Source organism: Tamandua tetradactyla, chromosome 19 (genome assembly GCF_023851605.1).
Source record: "Tamandua tetradactyla isolate mTamTet1 chromosome 19, mTamTet1.pri, whole genome shotgun sequence".
Taxonomy (NCBI): domain Eukaryota; kingdom Metazoa; phylum Chordata; class Mammalia; order Pilosa; family Myrmecophagidae; genus Tamandua; species Tamandua tetradactyla.
Genome location: NC_135345.1, coordinates 28,255,638 through 28,272,051, shown reverse-complemented (window position 1 = coordinate 28,272,051; position 16,414 = coordinate 28,255,638). Strand labels below are relative to the sequence as shown.

The 16,414-nt window shown below is 36.7% G+C and overlaps 1 long non-coding RNA gene across 9 annotated transcripts in view; it reads right to left on the bottom strand.

Annotated features, from left to right (window-relative positions):
* Positions 1-16,414, bottom strand: part of LOC143663535 (uncharacterized) — a 550,609-nt gene that overhangs the window by 409,041 nt on the left and 125,154 nt on the right. For 8 of the 9 annotated variants that reach the window (XR_013166002.1, XR_013166004.1, XR_013166003.1 and 5 more), the window contains one exon: positions 613-1,112. This is a non-coding gene — a long non-coding RNA (uncharacterized LOC143663535). Of the gene's footprint in view, positions 1-612; positions 1,113-3,512; positions 3,616-16,414 lie in introns of all 9 variants that reach the window. The other variant, XR_013166007.1, reaches the window with a different exon arrangement.

Sequence of the window (16,414 nt, the reverse complement as noted above, 5' to 3'; positions counted from 1 at the left end):
AATCTAAATGTTTCTAAGAATACGCCAACAGCGCAATGTAGTGATTAAGATTATTTATGTCTATATATTGTAATTAATAAATTAAATATAATTGGCTTAACCTCTTCCCCCTCCCAACACTAAAAAAAAAAAAAAAAAAAAAACCTGTAGGGAAGAGATTAGTTACCTCTCTTATATGCTAAGCCTAGATGTAGGGCAGACTTCAGGTAAGGCTTGTTTTAACCAATCATCATGACAATACCAAGAATCCAGTTTCTTTTTCTTCTTTTTCTTGCTCTGTAATTGCTTTTCATGCCTCTCTCAATTCACTAGCCACAGTGACTATCAATTAATTATTCGTGTATAATATAACCCACAAAACTAAGTGAATTAAAGCACAATGGTTTGGGCGGGCCGCGGTGGCTCAGCGGGCAAAGTGCTTGCCTGCTATGCCGGAGGACCTCGGTTCGATTCCCGGCCCCAGCCCATGTAACAAAAACGGAGAAACAGAATACAAGAAAATGTTTAAAGATGTTTCCCTTTCTTCCTTCCTTCCTTCCTTCTCTCTGTCTTTCCTTTAAAAAAAAAAAAAAAAAAAAAAAAAAAGCACAATGGTTTGTTATTATTTCTCACCTTGAAGTTGATTGTCTGTGGTTCCTCTAATGAGTGCCCTCATGCAGATTCATTGAGTTGAGGGTCCGCTTAGATGGAAGGCCCAAGAAGGCTGGAGTCACAATATCTGTCAGTTGACTCTTGACTGTCATCCTGAGTACGCTGGGTTTCTTCCTCGTGGTCTATCACCCTCTAGTCAACCGGCCTGGATTCTGGATCTGTAATCTTGAGGCAGATTTCCAAGAAAGGAAATGAAGCTGCAACCACCCAACCTCAGAATTGCACAGTGTATTGTTTTCACCTTCTGTTCATTAAAGCAAGTCAGGAAGCAAGCCTAGATTCAAGGGTTTGGGAAAGAAACTTCGTCTCTTAATGATAAATGTAGAAAAGTCACAGTGCAAGGGGCCATGGTCACAATGAGTTGTGATTCATTCTTCCATAATGTCCAAATTGTTGCTTTATTACCACATCTCCTATTTTGACACAACACCATACAATCCAATAAAAGACAACGTGTATTCCTGCAGAGGAAAGAAGAGAGAGATTGAGTTCTTTATTCCTAGCAGCTCTAGCAAATAACTGACTCAATCTTGGAACCATTAAATGATATTTAAGCCAGTTAGGACTTAGCCCTACAGCTGGAAGTAGTCAATGGCAGTCAAACTACATGAATAGCCATTAGAAATAGTGTTTCACCAAAGCAAAGTTAAGCTAAACCTTACAGAACTTGGAAGACCTTATGCTGGATATTCAAAACAAAAAAGTTCACTGGCCACTGCTTGGCAATGAAAGGGAGAACCTTACCCCAGATCTCTTAACAAATACTCTATTGTTTTAACTGTCACCCCAGTCCACCTTCCTTTTTGGCATTTTGGCTTAGGATAATATGAATTAATGATTATGATACTCCATTTGCTATTTGTATGAACTTAGACAAGCTAATGATACTTGAATAAACTGAGTCTCAGTGTCTTCAAAGAATATGAGTAATGATCATGCTCTGGATATTGAGAAAATTAAATGAGATAGTCTATGCTAAATACCCAGCAGAGCATCTCTCACTTAATAAACATCTCCCAGAGATCACGTACCACCAGCCAGCATAAACAACATCATTATTACTAAGTCCCTTAAAAAGTGTAGGATGACCAGGTTGGCAAAATTCTCATGTCTGTGTTATGCTGAACCAATGCTCAGATGCAACTGAGAAGCACATATGATATTGCAGGGCTGCCAGGGAACTTTTATGACCACAGATATAAGTATTGTCTAAGTACAACAAAAGTCACTTACTGTAAGTCTGTTCATTTGAGGCATATTTGCAAAACAATTTTCAAACAACCAGGGGATAGTGCATCTCAGGAAGTTTAACAATGACCTAGATTGTGTACTGTAAAAATGTCAAAATCAGTTCAAAAGGCCTTCGACAGTAATGAACAAGAACTTTTCTCTGAATTTCAACTTGAAATATATGCATGCTTTGTGATTACACACTTCCTTTAATATTACTCTCCTGGCTCCAAACTGAATTCAAACAAAGAAACCATACACATACATAAAAACAAAACATGGATACAAGATAGGGTTGATAGGCAGGCTTGACATGCTGAGAATTTTGTTTATTCTCTTGCTTTCCAATTTCAAAATTTCGCTTGTTCTTAGTTTCTGACTTAAAACCCCTATGGATTTGATTATTGAGTTTTGAGAAACTGTTTTTAAAGAAACATTGGACCTGGGAACCTTTTACTTTTGATTGTACTTACTTGGGGGATACAGCCATGTCTTGGTAGCTTTATCCTCAGGCCCTTATTTCTTCCCAGTAGCAAGCATTACTCAAACGTATGAGCACAGCTTGCATTAGCACTAACATGCAAGACCTCTCATTGCCTCCCAGACACTTGAGCAATTTATGATCATTTGTTGTGAAGAGGCTCTGCCATTTCTCTCAGCCAGAAGGAAAATAGCATTGCCTCCTCAATTGCATCTCAAGGACTCAGCTAATGCAGCCCTGATGCTCTTCTCCAGATAGAAATATCTACAAAGGCTTTGAGAGCTCGATCAAGTACTTTCACTAAGTCAGCCACCAAAGGCGTTCTGCCCCCTGCCTGCCACAATTACAGGACTCTCTAGCCAGCAAAAATAGGCAATCTGAAATTTCCTCTAATGCTCCTGTCAATATTGAACTATGGATTGCCAGAAAAAGATCATTCTTTTCCCTTAGTGGCTTAAGTGTATTGTGAAGGGTCTATAACTGTATGTGTCAATCTTGGAAATGAGACATAGAGGCCCCTCTACACTCAATTACTACTGGTTGTCAAACATGCTATACAGAATTACTGACTCACTGCCTGGTAGAGGGAGCCACTTGTTCCAGTATGTGGACCTCTTCCAGAGGATAAGATACCAGTATAGGAGCTAAGAAAAAAACAGTGGCAAAGTGGATTTCAGCACATAAGTGAATATTAAAGCAATGCAGTCTAGAAGGAGAAAAAGAGACTGCATTAATGTGGATTAGAGATGAGAGTGCTAAAGGGAGTTGGCAGGCCCTAATACTTTGGGTCCATTGTTCTTAGTTTGAAGCTATCCAAGGCTGAGTTAATGTTCCCCAGTCCTGTGACTTGAGAAAGGTTCAGGGAAACATCTCATTGTACGTAATGACTTTCTGTTTAATTAGTACAAATTCCTCAGAGCATTTCTTATTAAAGTAGCCCAATAATTCTGCATATCTAGAACCACGATGCCACCAGGTGTGAGATTCAGAAGCCAACATCGTTAAGGATTACATTGCTTACTCCTTCAAGCCACACTTAATTTGCAGGGGAAAATTAAGAGGGTGTAGAGCCATGTTTCTGCCATGCATCATTAGTTATATAGGATTTCCAATTTATGTTACAATGAGAGTAGTCAATGGTGTTGTTTACCTTAAATATTTATGTTTTAACAGCCAATCTGTTCTTTAACTGCCAGTTAGTCCATCAGTGTCAGCTAATACACTTGAAAAACAATTGCTCTCTTTGTTAATTCCTTCAAATACAAAAAAAATGGAATAATATTGTCTTTATATTTTTCTGGATTGAAAGAACAAGATCAATCCTTAGCCCTTTAACTGGTGCTAATTACAATAATATTAAAGTCTAGGGACAAGAGGAAAAAAAATGTAGGGGATAATAAAAATCTTCACATAAATTGAGACTCAAAACCTTTTCAAAAACAATTTCACACAGAAAAAAAAATGTCCTTCTATAATTGTTGAGTTGCATCTGCCTCTTTCAGGGTAGGAGAAAATAAGAATCAGTTTAAAGGTTATTCAATAAGACCTTGACATTTCAGATCAAATATTCATTGAGTGATAAGGCATGGGAATACAAAGAGAAGTCAGACAACCTACATTGTTGGAGCTTATAATCTAATGGAGAACATCAAATGCCAGTAACCATCTATAAAAGGATGGAAAAAAATAAATGTAATGTAGTTCAAAACATGAGTAAGCATAACACAAGGTGCAAATGAAGGGAGAATTAATTGATTCTTGGAAAGATGTACTGAAGACCTGGGACATTAAAGGTAAGCTAAGATTTCAGTATGAGGAAATGACTTCAAATGTAATCGAATGAGAAGAATTGTAAGGAAATGTATATGGCTATTGTCTTAGTTTGCCAGAGTTGCTACAACAAATAGCACATATGGTTGGCTTAAAACACAAGAATGGAGTGTCTCACAGTTTTGGAGTCTAGAAGTCTGAAATCAAGGAATGGCAAGCCATACTTTCTTGTAGATTCTTTAGTGTTCTGGTGGTGGCTTAATCTCTGCCTGTATCATGTGACAAGCTGTCTTCTTCTGTCTCTTCCTCTGGCTCCAATAAATTTCCTTTGCTTATAAGGACGCGAGTCATATTGGAAAAAGACCCACTCGATTTCATTTGAGCTCATCTTAATAGGATCTTCTAAAACTTGAAGTGTGTGAACTCACAGGAGAGTGGTTAGGATTTCATATTTTTTGCAGGGTCATGATACAGTCCCCAACAGCACAGAGCAGAACGATAGGAGCCTAGAATTTCTGTAGTGTGGATTAGGACAGAAGCTAAATCACAAGAAACTGTATTCAGTGTTATTTACACATAATACTTGCAGGCTATTTTGATTTTTTTTTTTCGGCGATGATGCAATTATGACTTTACTATTCCAATTTTATAAGGAGAGGAACAAATCTAAACAGCTAAAGTAATTTCTCCAAGTTTCTTGGTTAGTAACTAGTATACCTGGGATGGGATTTGAAGCATGGTATATAAAATGAATGCGTTTATCATGACAAAAGTTTGGACTTTGTTTTATGAGCAATGAGCTACTTTGGCTGGCCTCTGGGGAAGAAAGAGACATGATCTTATCAAGAAACTACCTGCTTGTGTAAGCCTTATCTGATTTTTACTGTGGTACTATCCATCTTATTTTCAAGTGGGCACCTTATATTCCTACAGTGTACATAGCACTAGCCCTAATCTACCACGCAGCCATCTCCATATCCCAACATTTGAACTCATGATTTGCTTTCTCATTTAAAGCTTCTCTACATCTTTTTATGAATGGCTCAAAATGACTTCTAGGCATTCTTTCCTCAGAAATGATACCTGTCTCTTTTGATTTGGTTGTCTTATACCCCCTGTTAAAGGTATCCATGAGTCACAAAATCCCCAGGCAACTCCACTCAGTGAAGTTTCCCAGCAATCTGATTCTTATCTTGTTCTCTACAGATCCTAGAGTGGACTCAAGGAAGAGTAGAACTATTCTGATATTTGAATTCTGGTAGTAATGGGCTGGATAAAGAGTTGAGGACAATCATTCAATAGTTATTACAGGGAAAAGAAGATCAAGTTCTAATCTTAGAGAAAAGTAGTAAACCTTACAAAAGGCAGAAGTGATAAGAATGTATAGGAAATGAGTCGGGGTTTGGAATTGAAGATAAGTTATGTCTAGTGAGCTGGAAGAACTACTTGATTATATAAGGAACATAAAGAGATGAGTAAGTTCTAAAGAGTGAATATAACAAATCATGTTTGAGAGCTATTAAATGTGAACTGAGTGAAGAGATTTATTTTGGAAAAGGTTATTTAGATAGAAAAAGGTCAAGGACAGAATTAAAAAAATCTCCTACACTAAGGGTGGGCAGAGGAGAGAAAGGGGAAGCTAAGTAGAAGAGGCATCCTGAAAAAATTCAAGAGAGGTGATGGTTTCAAGGTATAATGTGTTCCATAAAGTTCCTCAGAAAGTTAAATGCAGAATTACCATATAAGCTTGACAAATCCAACAGAATTTAAAGCAAGGTCTTGAACAGATATTTTCACACAATGGTCATAGCAGCATTTTTCACAGTTGCCAAATGTTGGAAGCAACTGAAATGTTGATCAATGGGTAAATATGTAAACAAAATGTGTTACAAACATACAATGGAATATTTTTCAGCTGTAAAAAGGAATGAAGTTCTGATACATGCAATGACATGGATGAAATGTGAAGACATTTTGTTGAAATAAGCCAGACACAAAAGGACAAATACTGTATGGGCTCACTGAGATGGAATAATCAGAATAACCAAGTTCATACAGTCAGGAACTAGAATACAGGTCAACAAGGGGTGAGATAGAGGTAAGGAATGAAGAGTTGATTCTTTATTGGTGCAGAGTTTCCATTTTGGGTGGGTGATAAAAAACTTTCGTAATGTATAGTGGTGATGGCAATACAACATTGTGAATGTAAATAACATTGCTGAATTATACATCTGAAGATAGTTAAAAGGGGAAATTTTAGGCGGTATATAATATCTAGAATAAAAATACAGTCATAGGACTGTTCAACACAAACAGTGATCTCTAACACAAACCATTGTAAGAGTACAATTATAATAACATTATTTCATCAATTATAACAGAGTTGCCATGCTAATACAAAATGTTAAAAATGGCATGGTGTTAGGAAACTCTATATTTTCTGTATAATCTTTATAAACCTAAAAATTCTTTAGTAAGAAAAACAAAACAGGCGGGCCACGGCGGTTCAGCAGGTGGAGTTCTCGCCTGCCACGCGGGAGACCTGGGTTTGATTCCCGGTGCCTGCCCATGCAAAAAAAAAAGAAAAGAAAAGAAAAGAAAAACAAAACAAAACAATCTTTAAAATAATAATAATATGGTCCATAACATCAAAAGCTACTGCATAGTCAGGAAGAAAATGAGCAAGAAGAGATTATAGGGCTTGGCCATTGAGCTCTTATTATTGACTTCTGTAAACTTGGTATCAGCGACTGAGCAAGATTTGATTGAATAGGACTAAGGAATGAGTCTGAGATGATAAAATACTGGCAAAATATATAGTCAGCACTGCAGATGATTCAGATTGTGAAATAAAGGGGAAATTGCAGTATATCTTAAGAAAAAAAGAGAAGCAATTTTTATTTTGGCACCTGAAAGATTTGAGCATATGGAGAAGTAGGGGTAGAAAATGACAGAATTGAAATATATGTAGTACTTGAGGATGTATATAGGTAAAGAAACCAGGAACACATAATTGGAGGGGCCTTCAGGAGACATAAAGGTCAATTGTGGAAAAGATTAAGGGCTTCTGTTTCAGAGACTGTGAGGAAGTGGATGTGTTTTAATTTAGTAGGCTGTTCAAAGCAAATACCATGAAATGGGTTGACTTTAACAATGGGAATTTATTAGCTTACATTTTGAGACCACAAGATTGTCAAAATCAAGGCATGATCAAGGCAATGCTTTCTTTCCAAGTACAGCTTGCTGGCAATCCTTGGGTCCTCTGCCATGTGGCCAAGCACATGACGTTATCAGCTGATCTCTCCTTTCTCTTCTACATTTCTTTGCTTTCAACTTCTTGTTGAATTTCATTCTTTTAAAAAGGACTCCAGTGAGAGGATTGTGACTCACCCTGGGCCATGCCTTACCTGAAATAACCTCATCAAAAGGTCCTACATACAATAGGTTTGCACCCATAGGATTAGATTCATTTTAAGAACATGATTTGAGTTTCTGGGGTACATAAAGTTCCAAACCACTAGTGGGTAAAACTTTAGAATTACATACAACTGACATGATAACCAAACATTCCAATTCGATAAAACAAATTTTTAAATCAAAGTAAGATATAACACCTGGTTTCAACAACATCAAATTAAAAAAAAAAAAAAACTTTGACATATCTAACGGTCAGTATTTTGGAGGAATGTCACAGAGTTTTACACATTATGCCAATAATTCCTCAGAATAAAGTGTTAGACATCAGTGTCCCCATTTTAAAGAGAAGAAAATGAGAATATACAAAGGCTAAAGATCCGCGAGAAGGAGGTGAAGCTGGAATACAATTGCTAATTTGAGCAATAAGAAAGATGATACTCTTTCTCATAAAACTAAACTATAATATTCCAAGGATTACATTGGAGATGCATATAGCAGAATAATAGTAGTGATTCACTTAGGTCGACATCCAATAAATAAAAAAAATATTTATTGTACATGCACAATTCCATAAAAGAGAAAAAGTTGGAGAGAGAGCATATAGAAATAAATGTACCAGGGTAGAACAAAGCAGGGCAGTTGTACAAAGAATCCATGGTGAAAGCAGTAAGTGAGAGTAAGTCACAGGCAGTACCGGCTTCCCAGGGAGATTTCCACTCCTACCCTCACGGGAGTAAGAAGATCACATACATAACATATGTCAGACTAATGAGACAGACATTTTCAGTGCTTTCTGAAAATGTAAAAAGAAAGCACTGAAAATGTAAAAGAGAGAGTTTTATTCATTATTCTTTCAAGTAGATTGAATAACGTCTGCCACAAAGACATATTCAAGTCCTAACCCCCTAGTCTTATGGGCGTGAACTCATTTGTAAATAGGATCTTTGAAGGTCTTACTACCATGAAGCCAAACTGAATCAAGGTGTGCCTTAATTCAGTATGACTTGGGTCCTTATAATTGAAGGACATTTCAACAAAGAAGTAGACATCAAAAGAGGAGGCAGAAAGAGATATAGCACCATGTGCTGGAGGCAGAGATTTATTACCAGCAAGAAAGCTACAGACTGGAGAAAGTATGTCCTGCTGATACATTGATTTTGGACTTCTATCCTCCAAACTGTGAGCCAATAAATTCCTGCTGTTTATGCCAACCAGTGTGTGGTATTTGTCATAACAGCCCTGGCAAGCTAAGACATTCTGTATGCTGTTTACTTTTTTATGCTGTCAATTTGTATTCTTTAGTCTGTTTATTTCACTGTGAACCTTGAGAAACAATGGTTAGAGAACATTTTAGACAACATAAAGGAAAAAAAAACCTCATTTTTCCACTCCCATTTTTTTTTTAAATCTCCTTTGGAAAGCTAACTCATACTTATCTGTACACATCCAAGCATGTGTAATGGAAAATAATAATAACAGGTAACATTTCACTCTCATTTGCTGCATGCCAGTGATGTGTTAGTGTGCATTTACTCACTTGTGATTAAAATGTCATTTAATCCTCATAGCTAAAAGAAACAGATAATATTATTGGTCCCCTTTTAGAGATGAGGAAACTGATGTTTAATGAAGTGAAAGCAATAAATAGCTGAGTGACACAGCTAGTAATTGATAGAGACAGCATTTGAATCTCATCTGCCTGAATCCAGAATTCTATACTCTCAAACAAACCACTTGTTAATTGGATGGTCATGGAGAAATCACTTTTTTTTTTCTTCTTTGGATATTTAGTTTCCTAGCTTTTACAATATAAACAACAATGGCCACTTGGAAATTGTTTTAATGAATGCGATATTTTAATATTCTAACATAGAACCTGACAATATATGTACTTAAAACCTGCTTACTTATTTAGTCACACAAAAGACGGAGCCCTTTTGCCTACAGTGGTCTTTTCCCTTATTCTTCCTGAAAAAAACTCCAAAGTCATTTCTCAGCTTAGAGTCTTCCTTCTAGAAACTCTTTGTAGATCCCACAAATTATTGCCACTCCCAAATTTGTGCTCCCAAGATGTTTCCCTTTTAAAATGTATGAATACTATATTTGATACAGTCTATATGCATCATGAAATTGAACATTTATCTTGTTTACATTTTCAAGAACCAATAAGGAGGTAGAAACATGAATATAATTCAGGAATAGTCACCTATTGAACTAATGAGATCTTATTTCATTTGTATTATGCTGGAAGTTAATATATCTATCCTTTCCACTTTTCATTATGATTATTTTCCATGCTGCACATATCTCAGTTCTTCCCTTACCCTTTTAACTTTCATGGCTTTTTTTTCTGTCTTAAACATGAAGGTTATTCTTTCATAGCACCACACATTGTAATAACTACTACAGATATTTCAATTTAGGTTTATGGCTTATATTATTGAAGGGAATTACACTTGCCCAAAAGTGCTCACCGAGTACATGTATGAAGGCTACAGTAAAGGTTGAATTAAGAAAAGAATGAGTGAATGAGGCCAGTGATTTAAATTGAACACATGCTTCTACATTAAGAAAATTGCTAATGTCTCTTTAAATCTAACTATTAGATTGTTCTAATTGTCTCACAATTGAAGTAAGGAAAGGAAAAATGATTAACATTCTCAGTATCAATAAAAACTTCAATAAGGAATAAAAGAAAATCAGAGGGAATTGGAGGAGAAATATAAACAAATAGAAAGGCAAGCTGAAATTGTCAAAAAAAAAAAAAAACAGTATTCCTGGAATAGTAATGAACCTTAAGAAAAGTCAACATGTTGCTTGAAATGCTGAAGGACAAAGGAAAAAGAAGCAAAGAAGGAGTAATTAGAAGTTAGCTATATGTGAACAAAGTAGGTCTTGGTATTTTCATAAGCTTCCACTTAAGTAGCAGGCACCACCACTTTCTGGAATCAAAGCAATTTATCATCCATGAACAACTGCCAACAAGAGCATCACAGGGGACAAGCTGAGGTTATGTTTTTACCAGGCCTGGGTTTTCATATACAAGTATTGGATTTATCTGGACTGTGGTGGGTTGCTAAGCTCAGTACCAAGGGGAAAAACCCGTCTTATTAGTAGTGAGGCCATCTTCATTGTTGTAGTCTATCATCGTCTGTAGGAGTAGGGAAGGAGAGGTGCACATTGCCACAATTGCAAGCAAATTAGAATGTGCTTTGCAAGAAACCCCATGTTACTCACTTATTGTTTCCACTTAGAGGGCTTAATATAGGCCAGAGAGTTTAAAAACCGTACATCATAAACCTTCACAAACTAAAGTGTTTGAAAAGAAACCATTAAAAGTACAACACATTCTTCTCTCTTAAAAATCAGAGTGGAATATAGTACTACTCACAGCACATATAGGAAAGCACCCATAAATATATAATAAGAGGTCATGTGTATGTATAGAAAAGCCTGCATGCATCTATCAGGGAAAAGGAATATTCAGAGTTTGGAGAAATAACTTGAGATGCTCTGAAGCTGAAGGCACACTTCAGCGGTTTCTAAGGGCATATCCAGATGGACCACTGGCTGGGACAGGAGAAGTCAGCACCCTTCATGGGGAGTCACGTGCTCCACCAGAGCCAATATGACCATGGAATGGTTTGCACGCAGGCATCAAATGGGCTGGAAGGAATAAAATGACAGGGATTCCTATCGCTGAATAGACAATAGTTCCCTATTTTCTCCTCTCGGACACCATCTCTGCCAAAGGGTCACAGGAATCAACTTGGCATAACAGAGCAGCAACTGTTTTGAGGTTCTGCTCTGCTAATGAAGTGTGTTGAGTTCTCTTGTGATAAATTCCTGATCATCCCTGGGCATCCCACACCCACCGCGTGACTACAACACCCATCCCCGTGTCAGGCCCCTTGGCATTGGATAAATGCCAATAACATCATAAAGTATATCTATAAATCTGGAAGAGACAAATACATGTTGTGGGAAAAATACATACATGCTAACAGAGCCAACAATCATATATACTATCGATAGCTGTGGATCACGGATCTGTGGCGGTATAAGCCCATACAGCTCAGGGGCCCTCTTTAAAATTTAAAAATGCATTTTTTTAAATGTCAATGTTTAAGAAAACAAATACCAAATTATTTGTTTTCTTAACAAATAATTCGAAATCAGGTATTTTCTTTCTTTCTTACAGCGGTTGTTAAAAATTATCACATGTATGGTGGCTTAAAACCACAACCTCATCTCATGGCATTGCTCTATGACTAAGATAGGCTCAATTTAGGGTTCCTCCTGCTGTTCTCTCTCAAACATGGGGAGATATCTTGAAAGAAACCCAAAAGCTGTGTAGCTCTTTGCTTGGGTGCAAGCGTCTACAACTCTAGTATTTCATTTTATGAGAGCATTGATGATAATAACAGGTGACATTATGTGAGCTGCCAGTCTGTGGCACTTGGCACATGCCAGGCTAAGCATTTACGTACCTTATTTTACTTCACTCCCATAACAATACAGGGAGGAGGGTATCATTATCCCTATTTTCTTTCTGAAGATGAACTTGTAAGTGGTAATAATTGCTCTTGCTGGTTCTCACATCAGGAAAGGTAATAAGTGTTATGAGATAGAGGAGTTGTCTCTGTTTTCCAAAGGGCACTCACTTCCGGTATTGCTGAATTGGGTCCTGTGGGCCACTTACTACTAGAGTGTTAAAGCAGAAGCTCTGGGTTTAGTGTAAGGGCACTGCTTGCCGAAGAAGGGGGTTTGACAAGTACCAACACATAAAAATTATTGCTGTTATTATTATTTGTTTTCTCAGGTCTGGCTACAGATATACAGAAAAAATTATATTCAGAGACTAGTCCATATTAGTAAATGTCTTTGACTTTAAAAGTTAGTATTTTTAACTATATGGAGTAAAAAACAACTTTTCCCTTTGTTCCTCAAGGGAGCATAAGTCTGCCCTTTAGTGACTCTCTCTGTCTGCCCAGTACAAGAATTACCTGTAGTATGCACCATGCTATCTTCTCCCCATGAAGAAAGAGATCTGCTGTAAGATATAAGATTCTGGAGACACAACACACTTGGGAAGGATACCATCTCCCTTCTGGTCTCATCGTGCTAAAGGCTATGTGGAAACACTGAATACAGGTTCTGAGAGTCAAAGATCCAAAATGGAACAAGGACATGGGAACTTATGAAGTGTTTAAATCCTCTTAGGGAGAAACCAAACTGATTCTGCCATTTGGTGACCTAGTGCCTTTTATATAACAAAATAATGGCGATATAACTGAAGAGGCAGAACTGGGTTTATGAGAAAGATTGTTATTTTCTTACTCCTCAGACACACTTGGAAGACTCTCCAACAGTCAGAATTTGGTGTCAATAATATGTTTTAAGAGAACCTACTATGTGTCCAAAAGACCCCAAGGCTGGCTCTTTCCAGATTGCCCTGGAGAATAGCATATCACACTAAATCCAACATGAGACAGAGAATTCACAGCAACCCAGTACAGAGATACTGAGAGGAACTCTTACAGATCCTTATTTTACAGAGGCAGAGACTGAGGTCTGGGTAGATAAAGTGACCCATTTAACTGAGAGAGGAGCAGAAAACACATTTCTAGACTACCAGTCGGGAAATTACACCACAAGACATCCTACAGAAATTTACTTTTTAGGGCATGAAGGTTAGGTTGTGTGTTTGCTTAGTATAAGGCATTATGTCTCTGTGCAGGTGCCAAATTAATACTATGGGATAAATACTGCCTACTGCTGTATTGCATATGCATTGTTAATTAAAAGGGTTGCAATGGATAAGTTGCAAGAAATCACTTAGAATCTGTAGAAATAGAATCAATAGATCTAGCTGAATATAATGAGCTTGAATTCATTGGAAAAATAGCTTTGGGGGGAATCCAAATGCAATATATTTTATGTAATTATTCTTATAATTCTATATTTAATAATATGCAAGGCAGCCTTTTTCCCATCTAACATAAGGTTGTAAAATATTCGACTCATAAAAGTATTCAGATGAGGAAATGAGAGGGAGGAAAAAGAAACCTTTTGTTCTTAAAAGCATTCTTTTGTTTTTCTTCTGGTTATAAGTCTGTCCACTGAAATCACTACAGCTTCATTTAAAAATCATTCTAAAAAATAAAAAAAAAAAATCATTCTACTATGTAAGGGCATCAATTTGTCCTGAATAAAAGCTGCCCACAACCTGTGTTTCAACCTCACCCCTGGAAGGACAGAGTAGGTTGAGACTTGGAGGCACAGTACCACCTTGGCACTGTATAGAACAGTTTGTTGAAGACTGCCATCTTCTGGGAAGGTCAGGAAAGCACAGATTTAGGGAGTCATCAAAGAGAAGCATGGGGTCTTACTGGGTCACCACCCCAGGGCACTTTGGAATCAACCTATGCCTCCTTCATGAGTCCCTGGGCCTGTATTGACTGGGAAACGCTGACTTTGGAAAGTCCTCTCCCAGGTGACACTACTCCCAGAAAAAGCAGCTAGAGACAACCAAAGGAGTGTTTAAAAAAAAACACAGAGGCAAATAAAAAAGAAATAGAACAGATCAATGTTACTGGAGAAGGAATGGGGGGAAAGGAAGATTTCTTCTGAGAAGGAAACAACTGCACAAATAGAGCAATTTCAATAATTGTATAATAAATCCAAGGCATGAATCAGTTACAAGCTTGTTCTAGTTTGCAAGCTGCCAGAATGCAATATACCAGAAACAAAATGGCTTTTAAAAAGAGGAATTTATGAAGTTGCAAGTTCACAGTCTAGGGCTGTGAAAATGTCTAAATTAAGGTAAGACTATGAAAATGTCCAAATTAAGGCACCAATAAGAGGTTACCCTCACTCAAGAAAGGTCAATGATGTTCAGGGTTTCTCTCTCCACTGAAAAGGCACATGGCAAACATGGTGGTGTTAACTTTGTTAACTTGGTCTCCTGGCTTCTTGTTTTATGAAGCTCCCCAGAGGGCATTTTCCTTCTTCATCTCCCAAGGTCTATGGCTGCATGGGCTCTGTAGCTTTCTCTAAAAGGGCTCCAGTAAGTAACCCCACCTTGAATGAGTGGAGACACATCTCCATGGAAACAATAAGAAAGGTCTCAACCAGTAGTACTGAATGAGGACTAAAGGACATGGCTTTTCTGGAGCACAGAACAGTTTCAAACTGGCACAGAGATGAAAACATCTGATCAGTTAAACATGAGCTATTAAAAAACTCCATAATAAACTAAAGGAAGTGTCAAAGAAGTACCTTAGCACAAAGTCAGTCAATGAGAACACAACATATCAAAACTTATGGGATGCAGCAAAAGTAATGAAAAGAGAAATTTAAAACCCTAATGCCCTACATTAAAATAAAGAAGAAAGAGGTAAAATTGAAGACCTAACTGCACACTGGGCGAAATAGAAAAAGAATAGCAAGCTACCCTCAAAACAAGCAGAAGGAAAAAAATAACAGAGATTAGATCAAAAGTAAATGAACTTAAGAATTTAAAAACTATTAATAGAATCAACAAAACCAACATTTGGTTCTTTGAGAAGATTAATAAAATAGGCCAACCCTTAGTTAGACTGACAAATTATAAAAGAAAGAAGATGCAAATAAATAGTCAGAAATGAGATGGGGGCATTATAACTAACCTTACAAAAATAAAAAGAACCATAAAAGGAGACTATAAATAACTGTATCTCAACAAATTAGACAAATTTTGAAGTGGACAGATTCCTAGAAACACACAAACAATCTACAATGACTCTAGAAGAAATAAAAGAGCTCAAAAGCCCAATATAAGTAAATATCTCCCAACAAAGAAGACCTAGGCCCAAACAGTTTTAAGGTGAATACTGCCAATAATTGCAACAAGAATTAATAGTAGTCCTGCTCAAAGTCTCCAAAAAACAAACAGAAGAGGGGGAAACACTACCTAACTCATTCTATGAAACCAACATCATCCTAATACTAAGGCCAGATAAAGATAATACAAGAATGTAGATGCAAGCATCCTCAACAAAATACTTGCAAATTGAATCCAAATGCACATTAAAAGAAATATACACCATGATCAAGTGGGTTTTATCCAAAGTATGCAAGGGTGATACCATGCAAGAAAATCAATTAATGTAATATACCACATTAACGAATAGAACGGAAAAAAACACACGATTGTCTTCTTTGATGCAGAAAAGGCATTTGACAAAACCCCGCATCCATTCTTGATTAAAGCAGTTTGAGAAATAGGAATAGTAAGACACTTCCTCAAGATGATAAAAGGCATATATGAAAAACTCAAAGCTAGCATCATATTCAATGGTAAAAGACTGAAAGCTTTCCTCCTAAGACCTGGAACATTGTTACCACTGTTATTCAATATTGTGCTAGAGGTTCTAGCTAGAGCACTTAGGTAAGAAAAATAAATAAAAGGAATTCATATTGGAAAATAAAAAATAAAATGTTCACTATTTGCATAGGACATGATCTTATATAGAGAATGCCACAAAAAGCAGTATAGAAGATCAACAAACAAAAATCTGTTAAGTTTCTATGCACTGGTAATGAGAAATCTGAGGAGGAAAACAAGGAAAAAAATCCATTTACACTAGCAAATAAAAGACTCAATTATCTAAGAATAAATTTAACCAAGGATATAAACAACTGAACACAGAAAACAAACAAAGCAAAACAAAACAGAATTATAACAAATCAAAGAAGACTTAAGTAAATGGGAAAGACATGCTGTGTTCATGGTTTGGAAGACTAAATAGTGTTAAGATGACAATTCAACAAAAATTAATAGACTCAATGCAATCCCCCCAAAATTTCAACAACCTACTTTGA